General features: G+C 41.4%; 1 long non-coding RNA gene and 1 pseudogene across 2 annotated transcripts in view; one reads left to right on the forward strand and one right to left on the reverse strand.

Annotated features, from left to right (window-relative positions):
* The window catches only part of LOC136794465 (uncharacterized), a 64553-nt gene that overhangs the window by 12842 nt on the left and 37104 nt on the right, over positions 1-14607 (forward strand). The window lies entirely within an intron of this gene.
* On the reverse strand, positions 7167-10480 carry LOC131759718 (olfactory receptor 10V1-like; annotated as a pseudogene).

Here is a 14607-nt window from a genome sequence, read left to right on the forward strand (position 1 = left end):
ATTTTTCTTAGTCTTTAATTTTTGCCAATTTGATTACTATGTGTCTCGGCGTGTTTCTCCTTGGGTTTAATCTGTATGGGACTCACTGCGCTTCCTGGACTTGGGTGGCTATTTCCTTTCCCATGTTAGGGAAGTTTTCGACTATAATCTCTTCAAATATTTTCTCGGGTCCTTTTTCTCTCTCTTCTCCTTCTGAGACCCCTATAATGTGAATGTTGCATTTAATATTGTCCCAGAGGTCTCTTAGGCTGTCTTCATTTCTTTTCATTCTTTTTTCTTTATTCTTTTCTATGGCAGTGAATTCCACCATTCTGTCTTCCAGGTCACTTACCTGTTCTTCTGCCTCAGTTATTCTGCTATTAATTCCTTCTAGTATATTTTTCATTTCAGTTATTATATGATTCATCTCTGTTTGTTTGTTCTTTAATTCTTCTAGGTTTTTGTTCAACATTTCTTGCATCTTCTTGATCTTTGCCTCCATTGTTTTTCCAAGGTCCTGGAATATCTTCACTATCAGTATTCTGAATTCTGTTTTTGGAAGGTTGCCTATCTCCACTTCATTTAGTTTATTTTCTGGGGTTTCATCTTGTTCCTTCATCTGGTACATAGCTCTCTGCCTTTTCATCTTGTCTATCTTTCTGTGAATGTGGTTTTTGTTCCACAGGCTGCAGGATTGTAGTTCTTCTTCCCCAGAAGCTATTTCTTTTTTTCTTTCTTTTTTTTTTTTTTTTTGCTGCACAATGAACTCATTTGGGGAACTTTTTTTTTTTAACTTTTTATTTTATATTGGAATATAGCCAGTTAGCAATGTGAAAGTTTCAGATGCACAGCACAGTAACTCAGCCTTACATATACATGTAACCATTCTCCCGCAAACTCCCCTCACTTCCAGGCTGCCACATAACATTGAGCAGAGTTCCTTGTGCTATAGAGTAGGTCCTCGTTGGTTATCCATTTTAAATACAGCAGTGTGTACCTGTCAATCCTAAACTCCCTAACTATCCCTTCCCCCCACCCTTACCCCCTGGTAACTGTAAGTTCATTCTCTAAGTCTGTGAGTCTGTTTCTGTTTTTTAAATAAGTTCATTTCTATCATTTCTTTTTAGATTCTGCATATAAGGGATATCATACAATATTTCTCTTTCTCTGTCTGATTTACTTTCCACAGTATGACAATCTCTAGGTCCATCCATGTCTCTGCAAATGACATTATTTCATTCTTTTTAATGGCTGAGCAATAGTCTGTTGTACGTATATACCACATCTTCTTTATCCATTCCTCTACTGATGGACATTTAGGTTGCTTCCACGTTTTGGCCATTGTAAACAGTGCTGCAATGAACATTGGGTTGCATGTATCCTTTCGGACCATGTTTTTCTCTGGATATATGCTCAGAAGTGGGATTGCAGGGTCATAGGGTAGCTCTATTTTTAATTTTTTAAGGAACCTCCATACTGTTCTCCATAGTGGCTGTACCAGTTTACATTCCCACCAACAGTGTAGGAGGGTTCCCTTCTCTCCACACCCTCTCCAGCATTTATTGCTTGTGGATTTTTTGATGATAGCCATTTTGACTGGTGTGAGGTGATATCTCCTTGTAGTTTTGATTTGCATTTCTCTAATAATTAGCGATGTTGAACATCTTTTCACGTACCTCTTGGCCATCTGCATTTCTTCCTTGGATAAATGTCTGTTTAGGTCTTCTGCCCATTTTTTGATTGGGTTGTTTGTTTTGATGATATTAATTCTCATGAGTTGTTTGTAAATTTTGGAGACTAATCCCTTGTCAGTCACATCATTTGCAAATATTTTCTCCCAATCTGTGAGCTGTCTTTTCGTTTTGTTTTTTATGCTTTCCTTTGCTGTGCAAAAGCTTTTGAGTTTAATTAGGTTCCATTTATTCATTTTTGTTTTTATTTCCATTATTCTGGGGGATGGATCAGAAAAGATGTTGCTGCGATTTATGTCAGATAGTGTTCTCCCTATGTTTGCCTCTAGGAGTTTTATACTGTCTGGTCTCACATTTAGGTCTTTAATCCATTTTGAGCTTATTTTTGTGTATCGTGTTAAAGAGTGATCTAATTTCATTTTTTCACATGTGGCTGTCTAGTTTTCCCAGAACCATTTGTTGAAGAGACTGTCTTTCCACCATTGTGTAGTCTTGCCTTCTTTGTCGTAGATTAATTGACCATAGGTGTGTGGGTTTATTTCTGGGCTTTCTATCCTGTTCCATCGATCTATATTTTTGGTTTTGTGCCAGTACCATACTGTTTTGATGACTATAGCTTTGTAGTATAGTCTAAAGTCAGGGGGCCTGATTCCTCCAGCTCCATTTTTCTTTCTCAAGATTGCTTCGGCTCAGAAAGTATTTCTTATTCAGCATTTCATTCTCTCTGCAACACCTACTTCAGCACTGAATAGTAATTGTTCAAACATTTCTGAGTTCTTCTTTTATGTATAGAAAAGAAATGGGAAAATAACTCTACCTACTGGTTCATAGTCAATGTCTTCATGTGCTATACCTTATAGGTCCAGGTCGTATTCAAGTACCTCTTAGTATATCTCCTTACCTTGATTTCTTGTAATTGCTGTAGAATCATCAGAACAGGATTGGATGGCAGCATCCCATTCAAAATACATCTTTGCCCATTTTACTGGCAATAGCTGGTGCTAACGGAATGAGGATGGGAAGGATCAGGAGTAAGGAAGGAAATCCTATGAAAGCTTAATCAGCTCCTACTGCCTAACTCTCTGTCCAATACCTTGGCATTCCCTATGCCTAAGGCTTAATGGTACTATGTTTCTGGCATTAGTCAGACTCCCATATTTGCTCACACCTAAGTGAGAGAGGATAGGTTAGCTTCTAGTTTCTGGCCTTTTTCTGGGGCAATTGGGAGAAGCAAAGAGAGATTCAGATGGTTCCATGAGCCTGTTGTACTGGAGGGACCTTGGCTGTATCTGTTTCCTGGGGCAAAACTCACAAAAGGAAGAGAGGCTTGTTCAGTAAAGTCTGAAAATTTGTCAGTAGTCCATGAACACTACTGAAAGTCTGGAGGTATTCTATTAACAATCATGTAGAAGCCTGATGACATTACAAGGGTGCTTAAGCACTCAGGCACACTTGCTTCCCTTACCTATTCGCTGACATTGAGGACAGGAAAATTTTGATCGAGGTGATGCCTGCATTATGTTTTTCTTTTGTTTCTTCCCTATTAAGTGAGTTAGGATATTTATAACATAAAACACAAGAGATTTAGGACTTTGATGGTGAACTTGGGATTATATAATGTGTATAGCAAACCATTCCAGATTTAGTGGGTTAAAACAACAATAATGATTCATTTTGCTCTTGAATCTGCAGTTTGGCTAGGACATAATGAGAGCAGCTCATCTCTGTTCCAGGTGGCATCAGATGGTACTGCTTGAAGGCTGGGGGTGACTCAACGTTTGGGTGCTGGAATCATTTGACGTTTCACTCACTATCTGGCAGTTGGTGCTAGCTGCCAGCTGGGACCCCAGTGGGGTTTTCAGCCAGAACACTTACATGTGGGCTTTCTATGTGGTTTCTTACTTTCTTCACAGCATGGTGGCTGGGTTCCAAGAGCAAGTGTCCCAGAAGGGTCAGTTGGGTGTCTCCCTTTTATGACCTAGCCTAGAAAGTCACAAAGCATCACTTCTGCTCTAATTATAGGCCCATCCAGATTCGAGGGAAAGAAAGATGGACCTCACCTCTGGATGGGAAGAGTGTCAACATCATAATGTGAGGAGAACATGTGGGAAGGAATATGACGTCAAGGTCGTTTTGGAAAATACAGTCTGTCACAAGGGCTAAGGAATAGGAGATAAGGCTTTTAGGATAAGAAAGGCTCAGAAACCTCTGGAAACAAAAGTCAAATCTCACAAGGTAAATATTTTTCTCCCCTTAAGAAGTCATCACCACCATGACCACTACCTGTGTTTATTATAATGGTGTATGAGGATGGGCTAGAATTGGAGGAGGCTTGGGAAATCTTTGTAATTTGGTGGCTTATTAAATCTCTGGTAAGGACATGCCCTGATTTCCACGGTGGAATGTAGGCAAAGTGCACGTAAAATCCTCCTAAAATTCAACTTGTCAGTGGCTGCTGTGTTCATTCCGATCACTCCCAAGACAATGGGGGCTATGTTCACTAACATGTTGTGTTAGTTATGTATTGCTGAATAAAAATTACCCCCAAATGTAGCGGCTTAAAACAAAAATCATTTACCATCTCACAGAGCTTTTGCGGGTCACGAGTCTGGGAGCAGCTTAGCTGGGTGGCTCTGGCTCAGAATGTTTCAGGAAGTTGCAGTCAAAGTGTTGGCCGGGGCTCCAGTCATCTGAAGCTTCACTGGGGCTGGAGGATCTGGGCCCAAGATTGTTCACTTACATGGCTGTTGGCAAAAGGCATCAGTTCCTCCCTGGCTGTTCATAGGAAGCTGTGGTTCCTTGCCACGTGGATGTTCATCTCTATGGGGCTTCCTGATTGTCCTCAGGACATGGCAGCTCCTCCTAGAGTGAGTAATCTGAGGGCAAGGCTGCAGCCACAATATCTTTTATGACCCAGCCTCAGAAGTCATATGTCATCATTTCTGCCACATTCTATTTGCTAGAGATAAGTTACTGAGTACAGCCCACACTCAAAGGGAACGGGATTAAGCCCCACCTTGTAAAGGGAGATACATTATGAATTTATGGATATATTTTAAAATCACCACAGCCTAGGTGAAGGCAAACTCCAGACCTTTTAACCATGGTACTTTTCTGGAAAGATAAACAGATTCTAATATTATGATGTAAATGATTATAAAATACCAGTGTTGCAAATAAGGTGATATTGGTGCAGGAATATAGTGACTGATTTATGGAACAGAGTAAACAGCCAAGAACTTAGCATAAACAGGCCTTTAGTATGTGATAAAGATGGCATCTCAATTCTGTGGATAAAAGGGTCTGAAAATTATGCTAAAGCAACTGGTTACTTATTTGGGGGAGAAAAGTGAATGCACGGTGTAAAGCAGAATAAATACACAGCACACAACGGAATAATAAATAAGTTCCATGTGAAATTTTGAACAAAAGGCAGCAAGAACAAAATATGAGTGAACATTTGTACAATTTCAGGATTTATTTACTATAAAAATGGAAAAATCACAAAGCAAAATTTGAGTACTGAACTCCATAATAATAAATCTATGTATATATATAAGCATTAACAAAATTTTGAAATATTTTCCACACATATGATAAAGTTGACATAGAATACAAAGACTTAAAAATAAATCTTAAAATTCTTTAAGAATCTTAGAAAAGCTCACAAAAATTTAAATGGCTATACATGTATAAAAAGATCAATTCATAAACAAATGTAAACTAGATAGTTACTATTGTAAAACCATCAAGTTGACAAATAATAAGAGAGAAAGAAAAAAAGAAAGAGAAGGAAAGAGGGAAGGAGGGAAGGAGGAAAGAAGAGAGGGAAGGAAGGAAGGAAGGAAGGAAGGAAACCAGTTCAGCGTTGACCATAAAATTATAAGGCCAGTACTTTTGTGAATAGTCTGTGGAAGTACAAATCAGTAGTCTTTCTGGAATGCAATTTGGTGATGTGTAAGTAGGGGGTTAAAATATTTTAACCTTGGGCTTCCCTGGTGGCGCAGTGGTTGAGAATCCGCCTGCCGATGCAGGGGACACGGGTTTGTGCCCTGGTCCGGGAAGATCCCACATGCCGCGGAGCAACTAAGCCCGTGAGCCATGGCCGCCAGGCCTGCAGGTCCGGAGCCTGTGCTCCGCAACGGGAGAGGCCACAACAGTGAGAGGGCCGCATACCGCCAAAAAAAAAAAAAAAAAAAAAAAAAAAGAGAGAAAAATATTTTAACCTTGAGGAAGTAATCAGAGTTACACACAATTTATTATGCACAATATAAGGCTGTTTATCACAGTGATACTTAGATAGTGAAGAATTAGTAGCCATCTAAATGCCAATAAAAATAAATAGATATGTTATGAGAGCCATGTTTTAGAAGGCTACTTCAGCATGGCAGATGTTTGTGTTACAAGTTAGAGAATGAAGCAGGGTATAAAAGCTCCTCATAATGTAATGTATGTAATGTATAAAGTACCCAAATATTACCTGAGGTTTGTTTTAATTGGTGGGGTTAGAAATGATTTTTAATTTTTTTTCTGTCTACTTTTATGTTTTCCAGTTTTTCTAAAATAGATGTCACTATATTTAAAAATGGAAAAATGTTATTTAAAAAGTAGAACTGTAAGAAGGCAGATTGGCAAGAATGGAGGAAGGAAGGTCTCATATCAGTTCTCCCGAACAACCATTGGTCCCTTCATCCCCTTCTTGAAATTTCCCATTTGTAATGAGAAGAAAGTGGAATGAAGATATTGTTTCTAATTTTAAAGTCACCATTTACACTTTTAAAAATTACAATACATACCAGATATTTATGTATTATATTTTTACAACTTCTCAACACTGATTGGTCTCACAATAAAACATTTCCCAAGACTCAGTCAATAGAGAGGAGAAAAATAAGAGTTTATGAGTGGAAACTTGAAGAATCATTATTGCTCTTAGAGGGAATCTCTTTTAGTTACTCCACAAATATTTATTGAATACCCAGTATATGCAAATCTCTGAATAACATTGTGGGGAGATACAAAGAAATAGAGACATTTTTTGCCATCACTTGAATGAATGTATTAATTCAATAAATATATATTGAGTGTTTAGCTAGGCACTGTTTTCGGCACTGGGGATGGATCAATGAACAAAACAGAAGAAATACCTGCCCATCAAGAGTTTACTCTCTCTTATTATTATTTTTAGCCGCACCACGTGGCTTGCGGGACCTTAGATGGAACCTGGCCCCTCAGCAGTGAAAGCACTGAGTCCTAACCACTGGACCGCCAGGGAACTCCCCTACTCACTCTTATTTTAAGTGATACTATCTTACTTTCAGGAGCTCACACTATACTTGGGAGCTAGATACAGGAACCACTCTATTTCCTAGTAGTAAAGGAAAGTAAGTAGTAAATCCTGTTCCCCAAATGTTTATGTCATCTAATCCCTGAGTTTATCATTTTCTGAAGAATTATTTCCTGCCATTTACATGAGCCCAGAAACTCCCACGTTTCCTACTTCAGTAAATGTCTCTTCATTACCTTATTCAGTGCATCTTTCAGCTCCTTGTTTCTTATACTGTAGATCAAGGGATTCAAATGTTTCTTATACTGTAGATCAAGGGATTCAAGACAGGGGTGACAAAGATGTAGACAACAGACACCACCCGGGCCATTTCTGGGCTGTAGCTGGAGCTGGGTCTTAAATAGATAAGGCTGCAGCAGCTGTATTGGAGGAGAACCACGGTCAGATGAGAAGAGCAGGTGGAGAAGGTCTTGTGCCGTGCCTCTGCTGAGTGGATCTTCAGGATGGCAGCCACGATGAAGATGTATGAGATGGAGATCAGGGACAAGGAAATGGTAAGGATGATGACACTGACAAGATCATGGCTTCTTGCATTCGAGTATCTCCACATACCAACCGCAAGATCGGGAATGCATCACAGGAGAAGTGAGTGATTCCATTGTGGCCACAAAATGGCAGAAGGGAAATCAGAATTGTCAGTTGTAAGGCGGGAACGAAACCAAGGACCAGGGCTCCCATAGCCAGCTGCGTGCACAGCTGCCGTCTCAGGAGGGAGGTGTAACAAACAGAGGGGATCCCGGATAGCTACAAACCGATCATAAGCCTTCATCCCCAAGAGGATGCAGTCAGCACTGCCCAGAAAGACAAAGAAGAACATCTGTGTGCCACAGCCAGTGAAAGAGATGAGTCTTCTCCCCAAGGTCAGGAAGCTGACCAAAGCCAGCGTGGCAACAGTGGAAGAGTAAAAGGGTCTCCAGAACTGCCAGATTGGCCAGAAAGAAATACACGGGTGTGTGGAGCAAATGCTCCGCTCAGACAGTGAGAAAGATGGTGGTGTTACCAATGAGACTCCCAATATATATTAGCAAGAAAGCCACAGAAATTAACACTTGCACCTCCAGGATGGGTGAAAATGGGTGAAAGTGGAACTGGATCTCTATGGTTTGGTTTTCATGCCCCGTAAAAGTGGCACATTGGGTTTTCTAGGACAAAATAAAGAAATATATTAGGAAAGAAAGTGCTGTATGCTTTAGGATGTCGGTGATGATACTGTTTCAGCACCTAAAGCTTTAATAATTTTTTAAAAAGTTTATTGAAATATAGTTGATTTTCAGGGTTGTGTTAGGTATACAGCAAAGTGATCATATATATATAGATAAATCTCTATATACATCTCTCTATATCTATATATTCTTCTTTTACATTCTCTTCCATTATATTGTAGGTTATTATAAGATATTGAGTATAGTTCCCTGTGCTGTACAGTAAGTCCTTGTTGGTCATCTATTTTATATATAATAGTGTGTATATTTTAACCCCAAACTCCTAATTTATCCTAAAGCTTTAATAATTTTTAAAAAATTTATTTATTTATTTTTGGCTGCGTTGGGTCTTTGTCACTGCACACGGGCTTTCTCTAGTTGCGGCGAGCGGGGGCTGCTCTTCATTGCGGTGCGCGGGCTTCTCACTGCGGTGGCTTCTCTCGTTGCGGAGCATGGGCTCTAGGTGCATGGGCTTCAGTAGTTGTGGCTCACGGGCTCTAGAGCACAGGCTCGGTCGTTGTGGTGCACAGAGCTAGTTGCTCCACAGCGTGTGGGATCTTCTGGACCAGGGATCTAACCCGTATCCCCTGCACTGGCAGGTGGGTTCTTAACCACTACGCCACCAGGGAAGTTCAAAAAGCTTTAATAATTTTGAAGGTGAGTTTATGCTGGGCAGGCCACTCTCTATCTTTGCTCGTGTCGGTCAGCTCACATTTTCAAGAGAGTTGGCTGAGGTTGACTATAAAGTCTACCACTATGAATAAGAGCCACGTAAATTTGCCCCACGTGGCAACTGAGCTCAGGATTTTGACTTCATTTTTGTTTTGCAAGAACAAGCTGAGTTAAAACCCCTGAGCCTCTACACATATACGTTGCCTAGCATTGATGTACTAGCCATCAAATATAAGGTCGTAATGAGCTTGATTCCAAGACCTATAATATACATCAGGGTCATATTGTCCCGTATAAAAGATGCTTCGGTTTTCTCTGAAGGATTATTTTCCTAGAGAGAAAAAGAGGTCAGCTTGTGCCAATTCAGCAGCACTGAGCGTGATGACTTCATTATTGTTTTGTGGCTGCAGAGAAGGCTCTGAGCCTTCTAGTACATTGGCCCTTAACTATAGGCGTAACACTCCCATAGCTTTTATAAACCTTCTTTATGCTTCTAACCAAGAGTCAAGCAAAGTACAGCAGTTTTGGAAACAGCACTGATATAGACTTCTAGCTTTGGGGAGTTTCTAAAAATTCTTCTCCCTATCACAATTGGACACCGCCCACATTCTTCTAGGTGGTAAATCAAGTACAATGTCTTGTACACCTTTCTAAAACAAACTCATTCTATTTTTCTGATAATTTGTTTTATATGTCTTATTTCTCCTAGATATATAATCTGCTGCAGGATAAGGACTGTATCTTGCTTCTCCCCCTCTAATGCCTACTATGGTGACGAACAAATGTTTGTCGAATGCATGAGTAATTCATGTGTTTTTCACGGCCTGGGTAGGTTTTTATTTAGGCAGAGCACACGGTCTTGTAAAGTGTGACCTAGTGTCCCTGGATGGAAAACCTTCCTTTTACAAGCCCGCTACAGCTTAATTCCTTTGTGTTTAGAAAATATGGTCACTAAAAAATGTGCCCATCTTATTAGCACTCATTAGTTTGACTTTAAATAATTTATTAGTGCTCAAAGCTCCAACTGTTTTCCTGTATGAGGAAAATATCTGCTCTCTCCATCTCCCTGAATCTCTGCTTGAAGGAGATAGGCTGATGTGCATTTCTGGTCTGGGCACTGCTGTGCTCTGGGCTGCACTGCAAAAAGGGACTGAACACTGAATGTACGGCATTTTCTAGGCTACTGGGAGTAGATTAGGCTAGAATAGACGCTCAGAGGGAAACTAGAGAATTTAAAACAACAAGGGGGCTTCCCTGGTGGCGCAGTGGTTGAGAATCGGCCTGCCGATGCAGGAGACACGGGTTCGTGCCCTGGTCCGGGAAGATCCCACATGCCGCGGAGCAACTAAGCCCGTGAGCCATGGCCGCTGAGCCTGTGCGTCCGGAGCCTGTGCTCCGCAACGGGAGAGGCCACAACAGTGAGAGGCCCGCATACCGCAAAAAAAATAAAAAATAAAACAACAAGGGTCTCGTTTCAGGTGCTTTGTCACACAGGTAACCCCTTCCTCCCACTCAGAAATCATCCCATAACCTCTCATCCAAACTCTCACGTGCTTGTTCATTACTGCTTGGACCTGGGTCAGGGTCATTCTCACAGGAAGGAAGTTTATTTTATTTATTTATTTATTTTTGTGATACGTGGACCTCTCACCACTGTGGCCTCTCCCGTTGCGGAGCACAGGCTCCGGACGCGCAGGCCTGGCGGCCATGGCTCACGGGCCCAACCGCTCCGCGGCACGTGGGATCTTCCCGGACCGGGGCTCGAACCTGTGTCCCCTGCATCGGCAGGCGGATTCTCAACCACTGCGCCACCAGGTAAACCCAGGAAGGAAGTTTAGACATTTACCTGAGGGGTAGGATTCTAAAGGCCTTGTAAAGACTCTCATTCATAAAATTAATTTTTTTTCCCTGGTAAAAAGAAAATTTACCCAGCTAAAATAAGAATGTGAGCTAAGATGGCTGGGGGTGGGGTGTACATTAAGAGGGTCAGATATGATACCGTTGTATTGGTCACTAGCACCTTACCTGATCTTATTTGCCAGAATCAATTCAGCTTCTTTTTCAGGCCCTGGAAAGAGGCAACACTTTATAGCACTGTGCATTTGGGAGGAGAGAGTGACACAGTAAACCTGGCGTAAACCTCGGTGAGTGACTAGATGTCTCCCAGCAACTCAGTGACAATTTGTCAAAGACCACTTTATACTTTGTCAACATATTTATGTTCCACTAGCTTATTTAATTTTGTTAAAATGTTCAGCAGGTAGGAGGATAGCTATTAATACCTCCATCTTCTGGCTGTGGTACAGGAAGTGTAATTAACTTGACTCATTATCTTGCAGGGATTTAAAGGTGGAAGAGAGGCTAGCATTTAGATGTACCTTGTAAGTAGCAATGATTACATAAATCTGGGCTTGATTTTTGTCACAGGACCATGAACCATCTGTGATCTTATTGAAAACTCCCAGGGAATGCAGGACAAACTGGCAAATGGCTTTTCCCAGGGCATGGCTCTCATATACACGGAAGCATGACCTTAATGATACTAGAGGAAAAAATAAATAGAATTCCACCCAGAATTTCTAGCTAATTCCCTGAATCTGCAAGATGTCTATGGTTGGGGCTACTCTAAAAATACTACTGATTCAAATAAAAATTACATGGGTGGGCTTCCCTGGTGGCGCGGTGGTTAAGAATCCACCTGACGATTCAGGGGACACAGTTTCAATCCCTGGGCCAGGAAGATCCCACATGCCGCGGAGCAACTAAGCCCGTGCGCCACAACTACTGAGCCTGCGCTCTAGAGCACGTGAGCCACAACTACGGAGCCTGCGCGCCGAGAGCCCGTGCTCCGCAACAAAAGAAGCCACCGCAATGAGAAGCCTGCGCTCCGCAACGAAGAGTAGCCCCCGCTCGCCGCAACTAGAGAAAGCCCACGCACAGCAACGAAGACCCCATGCAGTCAAAAAAAAAAAGAAAAAAGAAAAAAAATTACATGGGTGAGACTTGGCTTAGCCTATAAGGGGTTCAGATATGCTCAGAATCAAAGCTGTGGTTACAGGCACACAGCTGTAACCACAGCATTGATTGGTTACAATCAAAGTGCCAATCTCTGGTTCTTGAAAACACGGTTATACCGACTGGTCCACAAACTTGGCAGTAAAGTCTAGTAGGGTTAAGAATTTGAGTCCTGGAGTCAAGCAGACCTGGGGCCGTCACCTGGCTCTGCTATTTACCAGCTGTGTGACCTTGACAACCTTATCTCTGTGCACTTCAGTTTCTTCATCTTCAAAGTACAAATAATTAACATCTACCCCATAAAGTTGTTGTAAAGAAATGAAGGAATGACTATAAACTGATTTGTACAGTGCCTGGTGTTGTCATAAGAGGCTAGCTATTATTATCATAATTGATTTTTCAAAAGCTGTACTAGTGGCCCTGTGTGAGTTTTGCCATAGACAACATGAGTTATTCTGATATAATAGTGTATAGAAACGCTGATGATCATGCTTTCCTGCTTTCAGTTCTCTATGTATAATAACATGTCTTCCTGCACCTGATTATCTGCACAGGACAAAGTATAAGTATGTTGGAGTGACATTGTTATTACTCCAGTTTGAACCAGTACATTCTAGTCTCATGAAAGAAGCCAGCGACCATAAAAAGATTCCTAACTGTCAGGAGTTTCCACTGTATCTTTACATTTCTGGAATTTAATTACTGTAATTGATGACTTAGACTGTTTATGTTATATTTTCCCTTATTTCACATTTTCCAAGAAGGAGGGGCTCGTGGCTCTCATATCTTGTGCATACCATTGTACACCTAGCACCTAATACCAGAATATAGGAGACAATGTAAGAATGAATACACATATGAATGAATAAATGAATGATTTCTTACTTCTATATGCTAGGGAGAGAGAGAGAACATATAGCATAGTCTGAGAGATTTTGAGGTTCTTGTAAAGACTAGTCCAATATAGGGTCTTATTTTGATCCATAAGAAGCAAAAAATAGTAGGGAACTTCTCTACAACATCTCAAATCTTGGAGCCAGAGCCACAAGAATTTCCACCTGATTCTTTAGGACCACACAGATCTGTGTTACCTAATGGGATCTTAAGGAGTTAGCCTGTTTATCCACAAAATAATCATTGCCATTCTTGTGACTAGATGCATAACCTCTCAGCTCTCTTCATTTTGAAGTTATCAGATGTTTTTCTGCTCTGAACCCAAACTGGAAATTGCTCGATGCACAGTTAAACTTTTTTGATTCCCTTTGTCTATCTTCACTTGCACTAAATTGTGAGAACAGGGTCCCATGATAAATGGCAGGTCCATAAATCTGATGATCTGGATAGAAAGTCAAAACCTAGATCAGGGCTTCCCTGGTGCTTCAGTGGTTAAGAATCTGCCTGCCAGTGCATGGGACACAGGTATGATCCCTGTTCCGGGAAGATCCCACACGCCGCAGAGCAACTAAGCCCGTGCGCCACATCTACTGAGCCTGCACTCTGGGACTTGCGAGCCACAACTACTGAGCCCGAGTGCCATAACTACTGAAGCCCGTGCACCTAGAGCTTGTGCTCTGCAACAAGAGAAGCCACCGCAATGAGAAGCCCACAACAAAGAGTAGCCCCTGCTCGACACAACTAGAAAAAGCCCGCGCACAGCAACAAAGACCCAACGCAGCCAAAAATAAGTAAATTAAAAAAAAAAAAACTTAGGTCAAACTTCTGTGGTGCTGCCAGTCTTCCAGATTTTTGAAAATATTACATAAACCAGAGAAAGACATAAATTTTATTATTCTAAGGAATAATTAGGATCATTTTGTTATAAAGAACTCTGAATGGTATAATCTGTATCTTTACTATAATCTGTATCTTCATGGTTGGATCTTAAGCACACAGGTAAGGAATCTGACACCATAAAAGGCAGCTACAAGAGATGCTGGGTTTGGCTGAGAACTTACCTTCCTCTAGAAGAAGGCACCTATTTTCTAATCCAAGCATGATTTCTAACGATTTCCCTCAGTCCTCAAGCCTTTACAACTCCTCCAGGGATCTTTGGGACCGATCTCTCAGATGTCCCTAGATTCCTGCTCACAAACAAGTGCCAGGCTGTGGCACACACCTTGTCACTGATGCTCCAGCTCAGAAGTCAGGCTCACCTTCAGGAATTTCTGTTAAAGCAAAGCACCTCTTCAGCAGTTTTGCATCTTGCTCTGATTTAGTTGGAGTGAGGCAATCCGCCTTCAGAGCCTGGTCGCTAAAAGTGTTTCACAGTCCACAAATAAATTTACATCTCCAACAGTGATTGATAGCCCTTAGAAATTCAAAGCAGGAAAAGCAAAAAGCCTTTATTAGTCACTGTTTAGTAGCGCTTTTTTTTGCGGTACGCGGGCCTCTCAGTGTTGTGGCTTCTCCCGTTGCGGAGCACAGGCTCCGGACGCGCAGGCTCAGCGGCCATGGCTCACGGGCCCAGCCGCTCCGAGGCATGTGGGAATCTTCCCGGACCGGGGCACGAACCCGCGTCCCCTGCATCGGCAGGCGGACTCTCAACCGCTGCGCCACCAGGGAAGACCGGTTTGTTTGTTTTGAAAGAACTTATTTTGTCCTTTCAATTGCTTCCAAGAGCATTATGTATAATGAATTTTAGTGCCTGCCGCATATTGCCTAAAAGATTAATATACATAAAATATTATGTCAAATTATTACT

Source organism: Kogia breviceps, chromosome 7 (genome assembly GCF_026419965.1).
Source record: "Kogia breviceps isolate mKogBre1 chromosome 7, mKogBre1 haplotype 1, whole genome shotgun sequence".
NCBI lineage: Eukaryota > Metazoa > Chordata > Mammalia > Artiodactyla > Physeteridae > Kogia > Kogia breviceps.